At 35.8% G+C, this 14942-nt stretch overlaps 1 long non-coding RNA gene across 1 annotated transcript; it reads right to left on the bottom strand.

Moving 5' to 3' along the window:
• Nucleotides 1–3984: 3984 nt before the first annotated feature.
• On the bottom strand, nt 3985–12559 carry LOC116662523. Its single transcript, XR_004318484.1, has 4 exons — nt 12122–12559; nt 11334–11395; nt 10180–10267; nt 3985–6372 (listed from the first exon to the last, which is right to left on the bottom strand). It is a non-coding gene; the product is annotated as an uncharacterized LOC116662523 (long non-coding RNA).
• Between the last annotated feature and the right edge of the window lie 2383 nt (nt 12560–14942).

The following is a 14942-nucleotide window of genomic DNA, read 5'->3' as shown; positions in this document are numbered from 1 at the left end:
TTCTCTATCCATTCATCTGTTCATGGACATTGAGTTTGGGTTCATGTCTTGGCTATTGTGAATGGTGCTGCTGTGAACACTGGGATACATGTATCTTTTTAAATTCTCAGGCTCCTTTATAACTCATCTTTCCTCTAGCTCACAGCTCCAGGCAATGCTTGGTCTGCTCTTTGTGACTCTAGATTAATTTGCATTTTCTAGATTTTCATATTCTCTGTAGGCTTATGTGTCTGACTTTTTCCATCCATGTTGACAGTTTTTTTCCTTCTGAGTAGTATTCCATTGTATGAATATAGTACATTTGATTTATATATTTGATTCTTGATGGACAGTTGGTTTGCTTAAAATTTGGGGCCATTATTAATAAAGCTTCCCTGAATATCCACATATGAGTAAATTGTAAACAAATATTTTATTACTCTTTTGTAAATACCTTGGAGTAGAATGGTTGGGTTGTATAGTGGATGTATGCTTATTATTTTTAAGAACTGTCAAATTTTTCCAAAGGTTTTCGATTTTATACTCCACCAGTGGCATATGAACATTCCAACTGCTCCACATCTTTGCCAATACTTGGTATCATTGGTCTTTTAAATTTTAACAAGTTTAACGAGTGTATATTGGTATCTTTTGGCCTTTATTATCATTTCCTCAGTGATTAATAATGTTAAGCATATATTTATGTGTTTGGCAATTTGGACATCTCTTTTTTTTTTTGTCTGTTCAAATTATGGAGTTTATTGTCTCCTTATTATTAAATTGTAAAAGTTCTTTATAAATTCAGGATACAAATTTTTTTTTAGGTATCTGCTTTGTGAATATTTTCTCCTGTTAAGAGTTCTCACTCTTGATGCCATGGAACGACTAATGGTTCCTATAACCCATTTTTGAGGCATATTATATGGCTGGTAAAGCAAAAGGAAAAAAAGTTAACAATGCATTATTCCATAATTTAATTTTAAAGTATACATTATTCACTTATCAGCAGTGATTACCTTCTCCTCAGCCCAGGCTGTAAACTATGTACTTCACGGTCTGATTCTTCTCTGGAAAATAGTACTTTATAGTTAATGCACAGGGATTTTCTTGACACTAATATCCTTGCTATTTTAATGTCTAGTTTAACACACATGGACATGCACACACACATAAACACAAGCACACACAGAGTGCAATTAAATGACCCCAAACCATAACTGCCTGTTAGGTAAATTTGCTTTTCTTGTGGAAATACTTGCTTAACAACAGTCTTGCCATTAGCCCACAAAACAGGCACAAATATTTATTAGAAAAACAAAGTAGAATCAGCTCATCCCCAGCATGAGATGCTGAGCATCAAGGTTGAACTCAGAAGAGCTTTTACAACCAATTGATACAGCTCTGAAAATGGAGTTTTCCACTGGTAATGCTGAGAGACCCTTGAGTACAGAACTAAGCTCTGTGGTGATAAACATCTGACATTTTCATTTGCAAGTGTTCGTGTTTCATTTTAGATAATGTTCCCCCTATTTACTTCTTCAGCAGTAATGCATCAAATATCCTACAGTGTAATCTTTCTCTCAGCACTTATCAATGAACTATGAAATAGTATTAAATAGAATTAATTAGAAGTTTTAATGAATCATGTCTGTCCTCATTTATTATACAATGTAATTTTCAAGGAGTGATTAATTACCAGTTACAGATGAGTGAATGGTTAATGTAGTTTGTTAACCTTACTAAGGAGTGACTGTACACAGCAAGCTGCTTCTCCTCTGTTTATTAGCACGTGGCTTTGTACTACCATCAGTTTAAGCAACTGTGAAAAGGTTTTAGTGACTTTGCAGTTAATATGCACTGTCAGCTAATAATTTACCCCCTTATTTTCTTTCCTATACATCATATGAACATTGTTGAGATTGAGGGTTAGAATTTAGCTATCGTCATTTTGAAGTGTTTCTATATAGCTGCTAATGTGCCCATAGCCTGTCCATCTGAGCTGCATGATTATTTTAAGTAGATCCTATTTAATACAAGGTAGGTTGTTTGAAATGAGTCTCCCTGCGTATTTCCTTGAAGAATATACCAATTTACCACATTATTACTGTCATTATCTAAATAGTGTTAGCTGGTTGCCTTTCATTTTCAATTTTCTTACATGTGCCTTTCAGAAACTGAATAATGCCTCAGCTGATAAAAATACGGTGGCTAAATACAAAATACCTTTGTGGACAAGAAGTTACTGAGATGAGTGTATGAGAATGCCATAAGGGTCTTTGCTTTCCCAACAGACAGACTCACAAAAGACATGGCATCCTTGGGATGAATCACCATCTTAAAACATTCTAGTCTGTTTCTTCTTTAAAGGACTTTTTGCTATGGTTGTAGGAAGGTGGAAAACCCTCATGGCATGCCTCCCACAACACCACCTCCATTTGCTAGCTGAAGTGTAGAGATTCATTTTTGCTGTGCAAAGCAGACACTGGTGTTTTCTGTTTGGAATCTAAGTAAGTTTGGTAGTTCTCTGGAGGCCCAGCTTACTTCAGCTGGAAAAATAACAATACTTAACTTATATTTGTGTAATATTTAACTATGACTAAAAGATGTTAACTGACTTACCCAGCACCCCTCAAGCAGTGAATAGATGAGAAAAAGTCATTAATTTAATAGCTATTTGTTGAGCACCCAGTATGAGATGCCTACTGCTGTTTTGGGTAAGACAAAGCCCTTTTCTGGGACCTTAGATATCAGTATAGGATACAGAAAATAACCGAATGAAGAGAGTGGTTAGGTTCTGTGAAGAAAATTAAAAAGGAAAGAGGGTAGAGAGAAACGGGGCATGACGAAGGTTAGTTTAGAAAAAGTGGTCAGAGAAACTCTCCTTGAAGAAATATCGTATCGGAACAAAACTGACTGATAAAAGAGTCAGTTATAGGAAGAGAAATTCCAGGCAGAGAGAACAGCAAACCCAAAGGTCATGAGCCCTTTGGTGCATTTGAGGAAGATCAAGAGACCAATGTGAGTAGAGACAAAATGTAGCTAGAAAGAGATGATGTAGTAGCAGTAGAAGGTCAGAGATCTTCTAGTCTGTTCCCCTGGAGGTAATAGCAAAGATTTTGGATTTAAACTCGAGATTATGGGTTCTGAAAGGGCTTTTCTGATTCAATTCTGCCCAGAATTTTTTGGACATGAGAAATGGAAGACAGTGTTCTAGAACATCAGGTAGCATTTTAATCTTCATTTATCATTATAAGGAAGAAAAGTAGAAAAAAAGAATTTCCCCAAGAGCCTAGAATTTGAAGCTATTAATAAAATAGTATATTGGTAGTATCCTATCTTCATTAGAGAACTCAACTTCCAGACAAGCAATGCTCTTTGCAGTCAAGGACTATGTCTTATGCACTTTTTATTCTGTTCTACACACAAATCAATGTGTCATGTTTCCAATCAGTGCTCTCTGAAATGAACTGAATGGCCTGATACTTACTGCTCTGCCCAGCCCATGTCTGAAAAGTCCTGATAGAAGGGGTCATGGTATTTGAAATCACTGTAACAGAACAGAAGGATCCAGAAATCAGGACTCACTTAGCACTTGGCTTCACAGTATATACTATTGATTCAGGCATCCAATTTGTCTGTAGTGAGGTATTGCTAATCCCTGAAGCAAGTGTGTAATAATGCACTTATTTTGAAAGCATTTTCTTTGCTTAAATCTACACTTCCTCACCTACTTCCCTGAGTAAAATTGTGAGGATTCACAAATGTTAATTTTTAAAGGAGTGCTATGGAAAATCTATTCCTTCTACCACTCTCCACAGACTCTGAGAGGTGATGGGCTCAGATGAAGGAGCAACACCATTTTACGTCATAGCAATAGGATTCTGCTCAGGGATCTCAATACCATAAACTTTCAAGAGTCAAAAATTTTTATTAGGAAAATTTTTTTACTGATCCATTTTAAAGTGCACACCTTTATAATCAGAAAAGCAAATGTAAGAGAGGAAAAGAACTTTTCTCACTACTCTCTTAGGTTCAGTGACTGGGGCCTGCAGTGTTCATTACCTTGATGTGGTAATGGTTTCAAAGGTATATGTTTATGTCTACTCTATTCTGCTAATAGATTGGAAGGTAAATTTCAATGTAATAAGCACAATACATGAGCACAAACTTCTGTTGCCTAGTAGTTGACATAACTAAAAGGGAAGAAAAAAATTTTAATTACAAGATACTATGCAAGTGCTAAACTGTATGGTACATTATATAAACATATATTAAGTTCTCAGAAGAAACAGAAGTTAGAATGAAAGTTTGAAGAGAAAGTTTGCTGGTCAGTTCATAATTTAATTTTTGATAGACTTTACTTTTTAGAGCAGTTTTGGTTTACAGAGGAATTGAGCAGAAAAGTAAAGAGTTCCCACATACCCCGTGTTCTCCCCAACACACACAACCTCCTCCACTATCAGTATCTGACACCAGAATGAGACATTTGTTACCACTCTGGTGAACCAACCAGATGACCCCAGAGTTCATAATTTACATTAGGGTTCACTCTTGATGATGTCCATTCTGTGGGTCTGGACAGACGTACAATGGCATGTCTCCACTATGTTGTCCTCTGGAATAGTGTCACTGCCTTAAACTTTCTTCGTGTTCTGCCTGTTTATCCCTCCTTCCCTCCAACCCCTTGCAACCACGATCTTTTTACTCTCTCCATGTGGATCTACTTTTTCAACTCTAAATTTTCTGGAGTTTACAGATCAAGTATTTCTATGAACACTTAGCATTCAATTTGAAGTGTGTTTTAAGAGTGCAATACAAATCAGATTTTAAAGACTTAGCATGAAAAAAAATGTAAAGCGTCTCAATTTTTCGTATTGATTACATGTTGAAATAATAACACTTTGGCTATATGGAATGAAATAAAATATGTCCTTGAAGTTAATTTTATTTATTTATTGTTACATTTTTAATGTGGCTACAACATTTTTAAAAAGTATATGTGGCTTACATTATATGACTGGACAGTGTTCCTTTGGACTTATGACAGCTGAACTCCAGAAATATCATTAACTAGATCAAGCCTTTCCCAGACATTATAAGTAAACTACCTTCCACTCTATTTCATTAAGTTAATATTGATAAAAAATTTAAGAAATGTGCCTGAATGAATATGAATCACTATTGACTAAGATTAAATCATCATAGGTTGATATGTGGATTTAGTAAAGCAATATAGGGGAGTTACACATTTTAACCATTAACATATACCTTAAGTCCCCATTTTTATGTGATACCATGGGTCTTATAACCACATGGCCCGATTTTGCCCATAAACATCACCCCTCACATTCCCCTCAGCTCTTTAGTGTATACCTTTCTCCACATGGGCCTTTGATCTAAAAACAAATGCTAGATTTTCTGGGAAAAAAAAAAAAAAAAAGGAAGGAGGCAGGTAGAACTAGTTGTTTTTTTTTTTTATCCTGAGTTGACAGCCTTTTCCCTTCTTTCTACTGATCATATATTAAATATGAAATCATAAGGAAAGAGGGAGAAGAAAGCACCTCAGAGGGTTTTTGGAGAGAGAACAAGTGGAAGGTTATACACCTGCACTCTCTCCTTTTCTTAGCTCTTAGATTCACTGATGCTCAAAGGGGGAAATAGCACTTAAAAGTGCTGTATTGGTACTCATGCTCAATCCACAAGTCCCCTCTCTTATTTGTGCTTCTGCAATGCTGGGAGGTGGAGGGAGAAGCAGGAACAGAGTCTTTAAAAGTGTTCTTTTCATGCTCACTCAACTCTCTCAGTTCTTAGATCCCACATATGTCATGCGGAAGGACATGAAAACCTTCGACTGAATTCTGAATGGCACGTTATCGTTTCTGCTTCAGCACACATTCTTAGAACAGCTTGGTTTTGGTCTCTTAAGTTAGATGATTTTCATTAGATATTTGGATTTATCTACAGTAAAGTAACAAGAGCATTTGTAAGTAGGTGCCGGGGTATGGCTGTCCATAAATAAGGAGCTAGGATGTGTATCTCACAGTTTTTAAAAGAGCTAAGAGGGATGTGTGACAAGTATTTAATATCTAATGCCTCCTTTCCTATCTGAGTGGAAGGATGGCATGGTATTCTTTACTTGCAAGTTCTATTTTAAAGAAATTAAAGATCTGAAGAATTGTAAAGAGCATTTGAAGAATGAACTGAAGGCACCTCTGATTTTAAAGTTCTGTCAAATTGAGAAGTCACTTCCTGTCTGTCCAGCACACCATGTTCATTCTCACTTCACAATGGCTCCTTCTGTCTGGAATCCTCTTCCTGGTGCATGTCTATGACTTGTCATCCACTCCTCTTCATCCTTCACATTTCAAATGAAATGCCATTTTCTCATAAAGGCTGGGTATAGTAAAGTATAAAGTCAAAATTAAAATAATGATTGGAATTCTTATTTCTTAAAACCAATGAAAGCAGTAAGATGCTGGGCGAAAGTAATAAGTTTAATCATCTATAAATTCCCTGACCTTCAGGGTAACTTGAAGGTACCCCTTTATTACACTTGCAAATTACCCTACACTTCTTCATAGCACACAGCACAATTATAATTATCTGTTCAATATCTGTCTCAGTGACCAGACTACAGATAAAAAGCAAAGAGGCTGTCAACTCAGAATAAAAATAAGCTTCATGAGGGAAAATGTTGTTCTGGACTTTATTCCCAACACCCAGCCTAGTTCCTGGCATATAGTAAGCACTGAATAAAGATTTATTGAGTGAATTAATAAATAAATGCAAGAATGAAGAGGCTGTACTTCATGTTCATAAGAAATGCTTTACCAGAAAGGACATTTTGGGAAATAGACCACAAGCCCATACATACAGAATGATAGAAATCAATGAATAGACCATCTCACTCACTTTTCAGTATAAAGTGCTTCAGTATCCAAAGTCTGTACTTGTTCCTTAACCAACTGCTGACCTGTGGTATTGTAAATGAGCTAGATCGTCGTCTGTATAGCAAAGTGTAATAAACAAAACTCTATAAAGTTAATAAATCAGTTGTGTGAGGGTATGTATATGTGTTTAGGATATACTATTAACATCAAAAGGAAAAAAGAAGCAGCAGTGATTAAAAGCAGTTGATACTGGGGAGTAGATCTCAGGGTGCTTCAAAGTGACTTTCTTTGTTTGGAAGTTCTTTTGTATTATTTTTAACCATATTTTATATTTTATTAAAAAACCCAAAATCTCTCCTTATCAGTTTTCTAATAACTCAGACTCAATAATCAGTCACTTACTACCCACTTAGTATTTGTTGCTTTATGATACTAAATTTCAGATTTTCCACACTAAATTACAAGGTTCTTGAGACCCCACATTCACAGCATACACATCTTTATACTCCTCATGATATATATTGCAACATGTTCTACATAGTATATAATAATATCTGTTGATTGATTAATGAATATTGAAAGTTACCATTTTTTTAATTGAGTTATAGTCAGTTTACAATGTTGTGTCAATTTCCAGTGTACAGCACAATTTTTCGGGTATATGTGAACATACATATTTTCACTGTCACATTCCCTTTTGCTGTGAGCTACCACAAGATCTTGTATATATTTCCCTGTGCTATACAGTATAATCTTGTTTATCTATTCTATACATGACTGTCAATATCTACAAATTTTGATCTCCCAGTCTGTCCATTTTTAAGTCAAACGAGTCATGTTTCTAATTTAATTTTCATTTATTTTTCACACTCCCTAAAGAAACTCATTTTTGCAAACAACCTCACAACTCTGGGTATAATCATAGCTATTTTCCAAGTAAATGTATTTGTAAAAGCATATCATGAAGACAGAGGAGTTAATATGTGACTTTCCATATAGGAACACCGAAACATGTTGCTGTTCCAGGCCAGCAACATGATGACATTTACAGGTGAACATCTGATGACCCTACATGACAGCCCAATGTCAGCAATAATAATAATAACAACAACAACAACAATCCTATAGAACTTCTGAGGACATTGCAATGATTATGCATGAAATGGTTTACTTGAGAATAGTATAAAGTCAAAATTAAAATAATGATTGGGGTTCTTACAAATTTTTAACACTAGTAAAGCAGCAAAAGACTGGGAGAAAGTAATGAAGTTTTTTTATAATTGAAGTATAGTCAATTTACAGTGTGTTAATTTCTGGTGTACAGCATAGTGATTCAGTTATACGTGTATATTCCTTTTCATATTCTTTTTCATTATAGGCTATTACAAGGTATTGAATATAGTTCCCTGTGCTATACAGTAGGACCTTGTTGTTTATCTATTCTGTATGTAGTAGTCTGTATCTACTAATCCCAAACTCCTAATTTATCCCTCCTCCCTTTCCCCTTTGATAACCATAAGTTTGTTTTTTATGTTTGTGAGTCTATTTCTGTTCTGTAAATAAGTTCATTTGTATTTTATTTTAGATTCCACATATAAGTGATATCATATGATATTTGTCTTTCTCTGACTTACTTCACTTAGTATGTTAACTTCTAGGTCCATCCATGTTGCTGCAAATGGCATTATTTTATTCTTTTTTATGACTGAATAGTATTCTGGTGTGTGTGTGTGTACGTGTACATGTGTACCACAACTTCTTTATCCAGTCATCTGTTGATGGATATTTAGGTTGCTTCCATGTCTTGGTTATTGTATATAGTGCTGCTATGAACATTGGAGTAGGTGTGTCTTCTCAAATTGGAGTTTTCTCCAGATACATGCCCAGGAGTGGGATTACTGGGTCATAGGGTAGGTCTATTTTTAGTTTTTTAAGGACTCTCCATACTGTTTTCAATAGTGGCTGTACCAAATTACATTCCCACCAACAGTGTTGGAGGTTCCCTTTTCTCCATACCCTCCCCAGCATTTAAGTGATGAAGTTTTAATCATCTGTAAATCCAGAGAAATGTCTCTATGGTCATACTATTTGTTGCCTTTTAGAATTATAGTATAATACAATCATACAATCCCATGGTTGAAGAACCAGAAATGGTCATTTTTCCAATTTCCCATCCAGTGCATCTTAACTTTTTTGCTAAAACAGTCCAATAAATAGTCATCCTGCATGGTTAAACATTCTCTCTGAAAGAGATTAATGTTAATTCTAAAATGTTGTAAGTTTTGGAAATTTTTCCCTTATACTGAGGTAAAAAAAAAAAAATCTCTATGTAAAACTTCAATGGGTTGGTATGACCCATTAAGGCCATCCAGAATGAATCCAACACTCATTTCCTGTTAGATATTTATAGACATTTGAAGAGTGGTTTTTGCACTTCTGTGTCTTCTCTTTCCTCTTCAACTAGACAGGATGTGAATCTCCTCCCAGTACTGGAGCCTCCCCTTAGAAACCACATCTACTTGTTTGTATTCCTTAAGTTACTGCTGCATTTCTGTCTCCAGGGATCTCTCTTACTTTGGGTTAAATTTTAGAGAGAAACATAGAAAGACCTGGAAAATCAAATATACAGGTCCTGGTAATAGAAGGAAGTGTATTAGAAATCTAAACATTTGTTCTGGGAAGGAAGTCCCAATATGAGGCCATAGTTTCCAAGGTCAAGTGTTTGGAACAAACCCAAGAAAACTTTTACCGTTCATCCACCCACTAGTATGTCTGGAGGAGGGAGTTAAATTTTAAGTCCTACATCATAGCAGCTCTGAATCACTCTCCAGAATTGTGGATATAGGACCTCTAGCAGCAGGAGGCAGAACAGACCGGCTCTATTTACACTTCTTTTTCTTAGTCTTTGCCATTTTAATAGCTTAATTGTTGCTGCCCTTATTGCAAGACTTAGTTCTGAGGTACCGTGTAGCCTTGCTCATTTTTATTCTACATGGATGCAACTATTGACCTTCAGTGTCTGTTCTCCAGACTTTGATAGCCAGTGACCTTGTCAGAAACATCACCTCTGCCCCCTGTCTAACTGACATTTTTGCAAATGCATTGGGCCCGGGGTCTTCTTAATAAGTTTTCTTTCCATTATTTCATTAATAGCTGGATTTCATTACACTACTCTTTTCACTTCAAGGCAAAGGGATTTCTCATCAAAATAAGAACAATATTTTGAGTGCTCGTAGAAAACTGAGCTTAAGAGTTCTATGAAATTACATTTTTTTTTTTTTTACTCAGCTTATATCATCATTATTCTTACCCTGAAGGTAATCAGTGTGAAAACTGTCAAAAATCTTCACTTTTGCAGTTTCCAGCCTTCCAAAATTATGGTCTTCCATTCAAGACATCTGAAAGCAAGGGATTCAAATTTAGTACCTTCTAGCTTTAGAAAATGCAAAGGATTATATGGAAAAACTCAGTTGTTCCTTGGACTTCCATTTCTTATTCTGTTGGAAGCATCTCAGCTATCCTCTCAAAATTCAAAGCTTACAGGTCATTAAAATGGGTAAGAAAGAAGATGTGAGCATTCATAGAAAACTTGGGCTAAACCAAAAGTGGAAGTCAAATTGAAAAGTGACATTGATGTCTTTCTTGCTATGACTAAATTAAGCTCTAAAATTTTATTATTCCCAAGTCACCGTCTATGTTCACATCCATTTTATTACAGCCACATTCTAGGTAATTGTCAAATTCCAACTTGGCTTAATTTCTAAGTTGCCAGGGAGTTACATGAAATTTCAACCTAACACCAGGTACTTGGGAAAGGCAGAGCTATCTTTGCCTGTGATAAGGAGAAAAGTGTGGAGAAAAACTCAGACAAACTTCTGCACTACTGCCCTGCTTAGTATTGTGACAGCAAACAGTGATGACCATCAAGAACATCAACACAAATCTTAGATCTGTTTCTCAGAATGTTCCTTCAAAAGTCTGCACCCATTTTACTGGGGAAGCTTATTTAAAAAAAAAAAAAATGTAAATGTCTTGTGTCTCTTCAGATAAAAAAACAACAACAAAACCCAAAACCTTCAAATGTCTGACATCATGCAAAATCTCACCGTGAAATCCTAGTCTTACAGGTCCCTTTATAGACCTGGTCATCTACTACATCTTTCCTTCTATATATTTAATTTTCAATATTTCAGGAAATGATTTATCCCCACTCTCCTCACATACACGTTTCAAATCCCCACACAGGCTGCTATGCAGATAACAATGTAGATGTCAATGGCTTCCCTTAAAAGATCTCAAAATGCAATCTATCAAAAGGCACATGCCCTGTGTTTTAGAGAGGGTGTTTCACTTCATGCTGATGAAATTGTATACTGTAATTCCTGACCCAGATTAGCATCACAAAGTCTATAATGTATTCCTTCCTACTCTCATCTTCTGCACGTTCAAGTATTTTCCACTTACTTTGCAATCTCCAATCCACTCCCTTTCCATTGCATCTTATTGTTGTTTGCTTCTTTCTGTTTCTTGAAAATAAAAAGAACAATTGTTGATTGAAGTAATAAAGCTCCCATAAAATAGAGACATCCTAACTGATCTTCACCATCAGCATTACAATTCTGACTTGTGATTCAACCCTACTGCTTAAGAGTCACTTCTATCAGTTTCTAAGTTAGCGTAATTCAGCATTTGAGTTCACAGGAAGTTATAAAATGTCCAGAAGAACTTAACATCTATACATCTGTATGGTGCCTGAAATGATGCTTTTGCAGACTGATCAAAAAGAACGAAACCTTACCACTTCCTCAAGCCCCAGTCATCCTACCCTGCAACTCAAAGTCTGCCCTGCATGTAAGCAGTGAAGTCAGAATTTGCTCAAAAATGTCTGCCCACAAACCTGACACCCCTTTAGAGGCATTCCTTGGAGTTAAGACATTATCGCAATTTATTCAGGTTTCTTTTACATTGCAAATAAAGAGAGGAGATGGCTCAGAAGGTCACATGTTAGCATGCTATCAGATTAGCTTGTTGTCATCTTGAGATGGAGGAAGTGAGGCAGTGGACTGGCTGATTTTAATAGGGTACCAAAGCACAGAACATGGTTTATAAACTCTGAAGAAATGGACACTTATAAATTCCCAACACATCTAGCGTATCATTGGTCTTTATTTGTTGAACAATACTGGGTGCAGAGAGCACCAAAAAGCAAACTGAAATTATTTAATGTGTCTGCCAAGGCTGGCTCTTCTGACCTTGGCTTCCTCTGCTTGGTGACCTTTGACCTCAGCTTACTGCCTGTTTCTGTGTTGGTTATTGTCTTCACATTTCCTCCTTGTGTTCTATGTGGGTGAGTTTAAATCTCCTAAAGTTTGGTTTCTGACCATCTTATCCTGGAGATAAGGAAAGAAGAGCAGATATTAGCCTTGGTGTGCTTGGGACAGTGGTGGTAGGAAGGAAGAGAGTTCTGGAAATATTATTTATGATCCTCTCACCTTGAAAAAAGGAAGTAAAAATCACTCACAATAAGCTTAGGTTTAGATATTGAGAGGTTTTGATTTAGTGTGTATGGTACTTAATAGAGGCAAAAATAATTTTGTTCAGATCAGTACACTGCAATTTGGCATTTTTTTTTTTAAATCTAGTACTATTTAATCTTTACTGCTTAATCTTTTAATAGTCAATCTAATATGATTTAATTAAGTTAAAGCAGATGGTCCATTAACGAAGTGCCAACTCTTTACACGGGCCTTAGAATTAATAAACCAATAAAAGGAAGCGTCATTGTCAGTGCGCCAATGGGCAGCCAATTGTGTTCTGATTGGAGGAGTAAGGTATGGGTGCAGAAGGAGAGAGGAAAGAAGGATGTTATTTAACATTAAGCAAGGACTACATCTCATATCAGGGGATGAAAGGAACTGCTATAGGCAGCAAGTCCTTCTCAGAGGATGTGCTGAGACCCCACTAACCCATTTGTCTTTATATTTTTGTTTGGTTGGTTGTTTTGTTTTTGCAAGTATTGTAAGAGTTTAATTTTCTTTAGTGATAGTTTTATTTTTTCAAGGTTTATTGAGGTATAATTGACAAATAAAAATTGTAAATATTTAAGATGTGCAGTGTAATGGTTTGATATATACTGTTAAATGATTATAATCAAGTTAACACATCCATCAATTCACATAGGTACCTTTTTTGATGTGATAACAGTTATGATGTACTGTCTCAGCAAATTTCAATTATACAATACAGTAGTATCAACTACAGTCACCATGTGATACATTAGATCCTCAGATCTTACTCAGTTTACAACTGAAAGTTTGTACCCTTTTAACGTCTATCCTGCCCCTGGCAACTGGAATGCAATGTTTGTTTTTATCTGTATGGCTTAATTTACTTAGCATAATGCCCTACAGGTTTCTCCATGTTGTTGCAAATGGCAGGATTTCCTTCTTTTTTAAAGAATAATTATCTGTCTGTCATCTATCTATCACATTTTCTTTATCCATTCATCCACTAACCAAAACTTAGATTATTTCCATACCTTGGCTGCTGTGAATAATGCTGCAATAAACATGGGAGTGCAGATACCTCTTTGAGATAATGATTTGTGGGGTTTTTTGCATATATACTCAGAACTGGCATTGCTAGATCTTACAGTAGTTCTATTCTTAATTTCCTGAGGAAACTCCATACTGTTTTCTTGGTGGCTATGCCATTTTACCTTCTGACCAACAGTGTACAGGAGTTCCTTTGTCTCCACATCCTCACCAGCATTTGCTATTTCTTATCTTTCTGATCATATATTTCCAAACAGGTGTGAGCTGACATGCCACTGTGGTTTTGATTTGCATTTCTTTGATGATTAGTGATATTGGGCACCTTTTCACGTACCCATTGACTGTTTGCATGTTTTCTTTAGAAAAATGTTTATTCAAGTCCTTTGCCCATTTTTGTTTTTATGCTATTGAGTTATATGAGTTCCTTGTATATTTTGGATATTAACCCCTTATTGAGTATGTGGTTTGAAAATCTTTTCTCCCATTCCATAGGTTGCCTTTTCATTTCATTGATGGTTTCTTTTGTTATGGAGAAATTTTTTAGTTTGATAGAGTCCCACCTGTCTATTTTCGCTTTTGCTGCCTAAGCTTTTGGTGTCAAATCCCCAAAATCATTGCCAAGACTAATGTCAAAGAGCTTTTCCCTCTCTTTTATTCTAGGCATTTTATGGCTTCAGGTCTTACATTTAAGTTTCTAATCCATTTTGAGTTGAGTTCTGTATGTGGTATAATATAGGGGTTTAGCTTTTATTCTTTTGCAGATGGATATTCAGTTTTACCAGAACCATTTATTGAAGAGACTGTCCTTTCCCCATTGTGTGTTCTTGGTTCTCTTGTTATAGAGTAGTTGACTATATATTCTTGGGTTTATTTCTGGGTGCTCTATTCTGTTTCGTTCGTCTATGTGTCTTTTTTTATGCCAGTACCACACTGTTTTGATTATTATAGCTTTGTAATATAGTTTGAAAACAGGGTGTGTATTGTCTCTAGTTTTGTTCTCCTTTCTCAAGGTTGCTTTGGCCATCCAGGGTCCTTTGTGGTTCTATACAAAATTTAGGATCGTTTTTCCTATTTCTGTGAAAAAATGCCATTGTAATTTTGATAGGGATTGCACTCAATCTGTAGATCAATTTGTAACCCATTTTTCTTTGAATGGACAGAAGAGTGGGGTTAGATAAAGCTAGTCAAAAAGTGGCTGGAGGGACATCTCCCAAAGTAGTTCCATTGCTATCCACATTTGTTCCAGGGAAGATAATGCAAAGATTCTGAGATTATCTCATCTGCTTAACATCCTTCCTGGGTTAGAATGTGCGAGAAGAGAAATTTCCCCAAATGTACCATTTCCTTCTTTGTCCAGAAGAACAACAACAATAATAAACATGTTTTATTGAGTAGATACTTTGTGATAGGGACTGTGGTAACATTTACATGGATTATCTCTTTTACTTTCCCACATGTTGTAAAGGAGGTACTATTTTTACCTCATACAGTTAAAGAAACTGAGGCTTAGAGGGAGGTG

Source organism: Camelus ferus, unplaced genomic scaffold (genome assembly GCF_009834535.1).
Source record: "Camelus ferus isolate YT-003-E unplaced genomic scaffold, BCGSAC_Cfer_1.0 contig299, whole genome shotgun sequence".
Classification (NCBI taxonomy): Eukaryota; Metazoa; Chordata; class Mammalia; order Artiodactyla; family Camelidae; genus Camelus; species Camelus ferus.
This window is presented reverse-complemented; position numbering and strand designations above follow the sequence as displayed.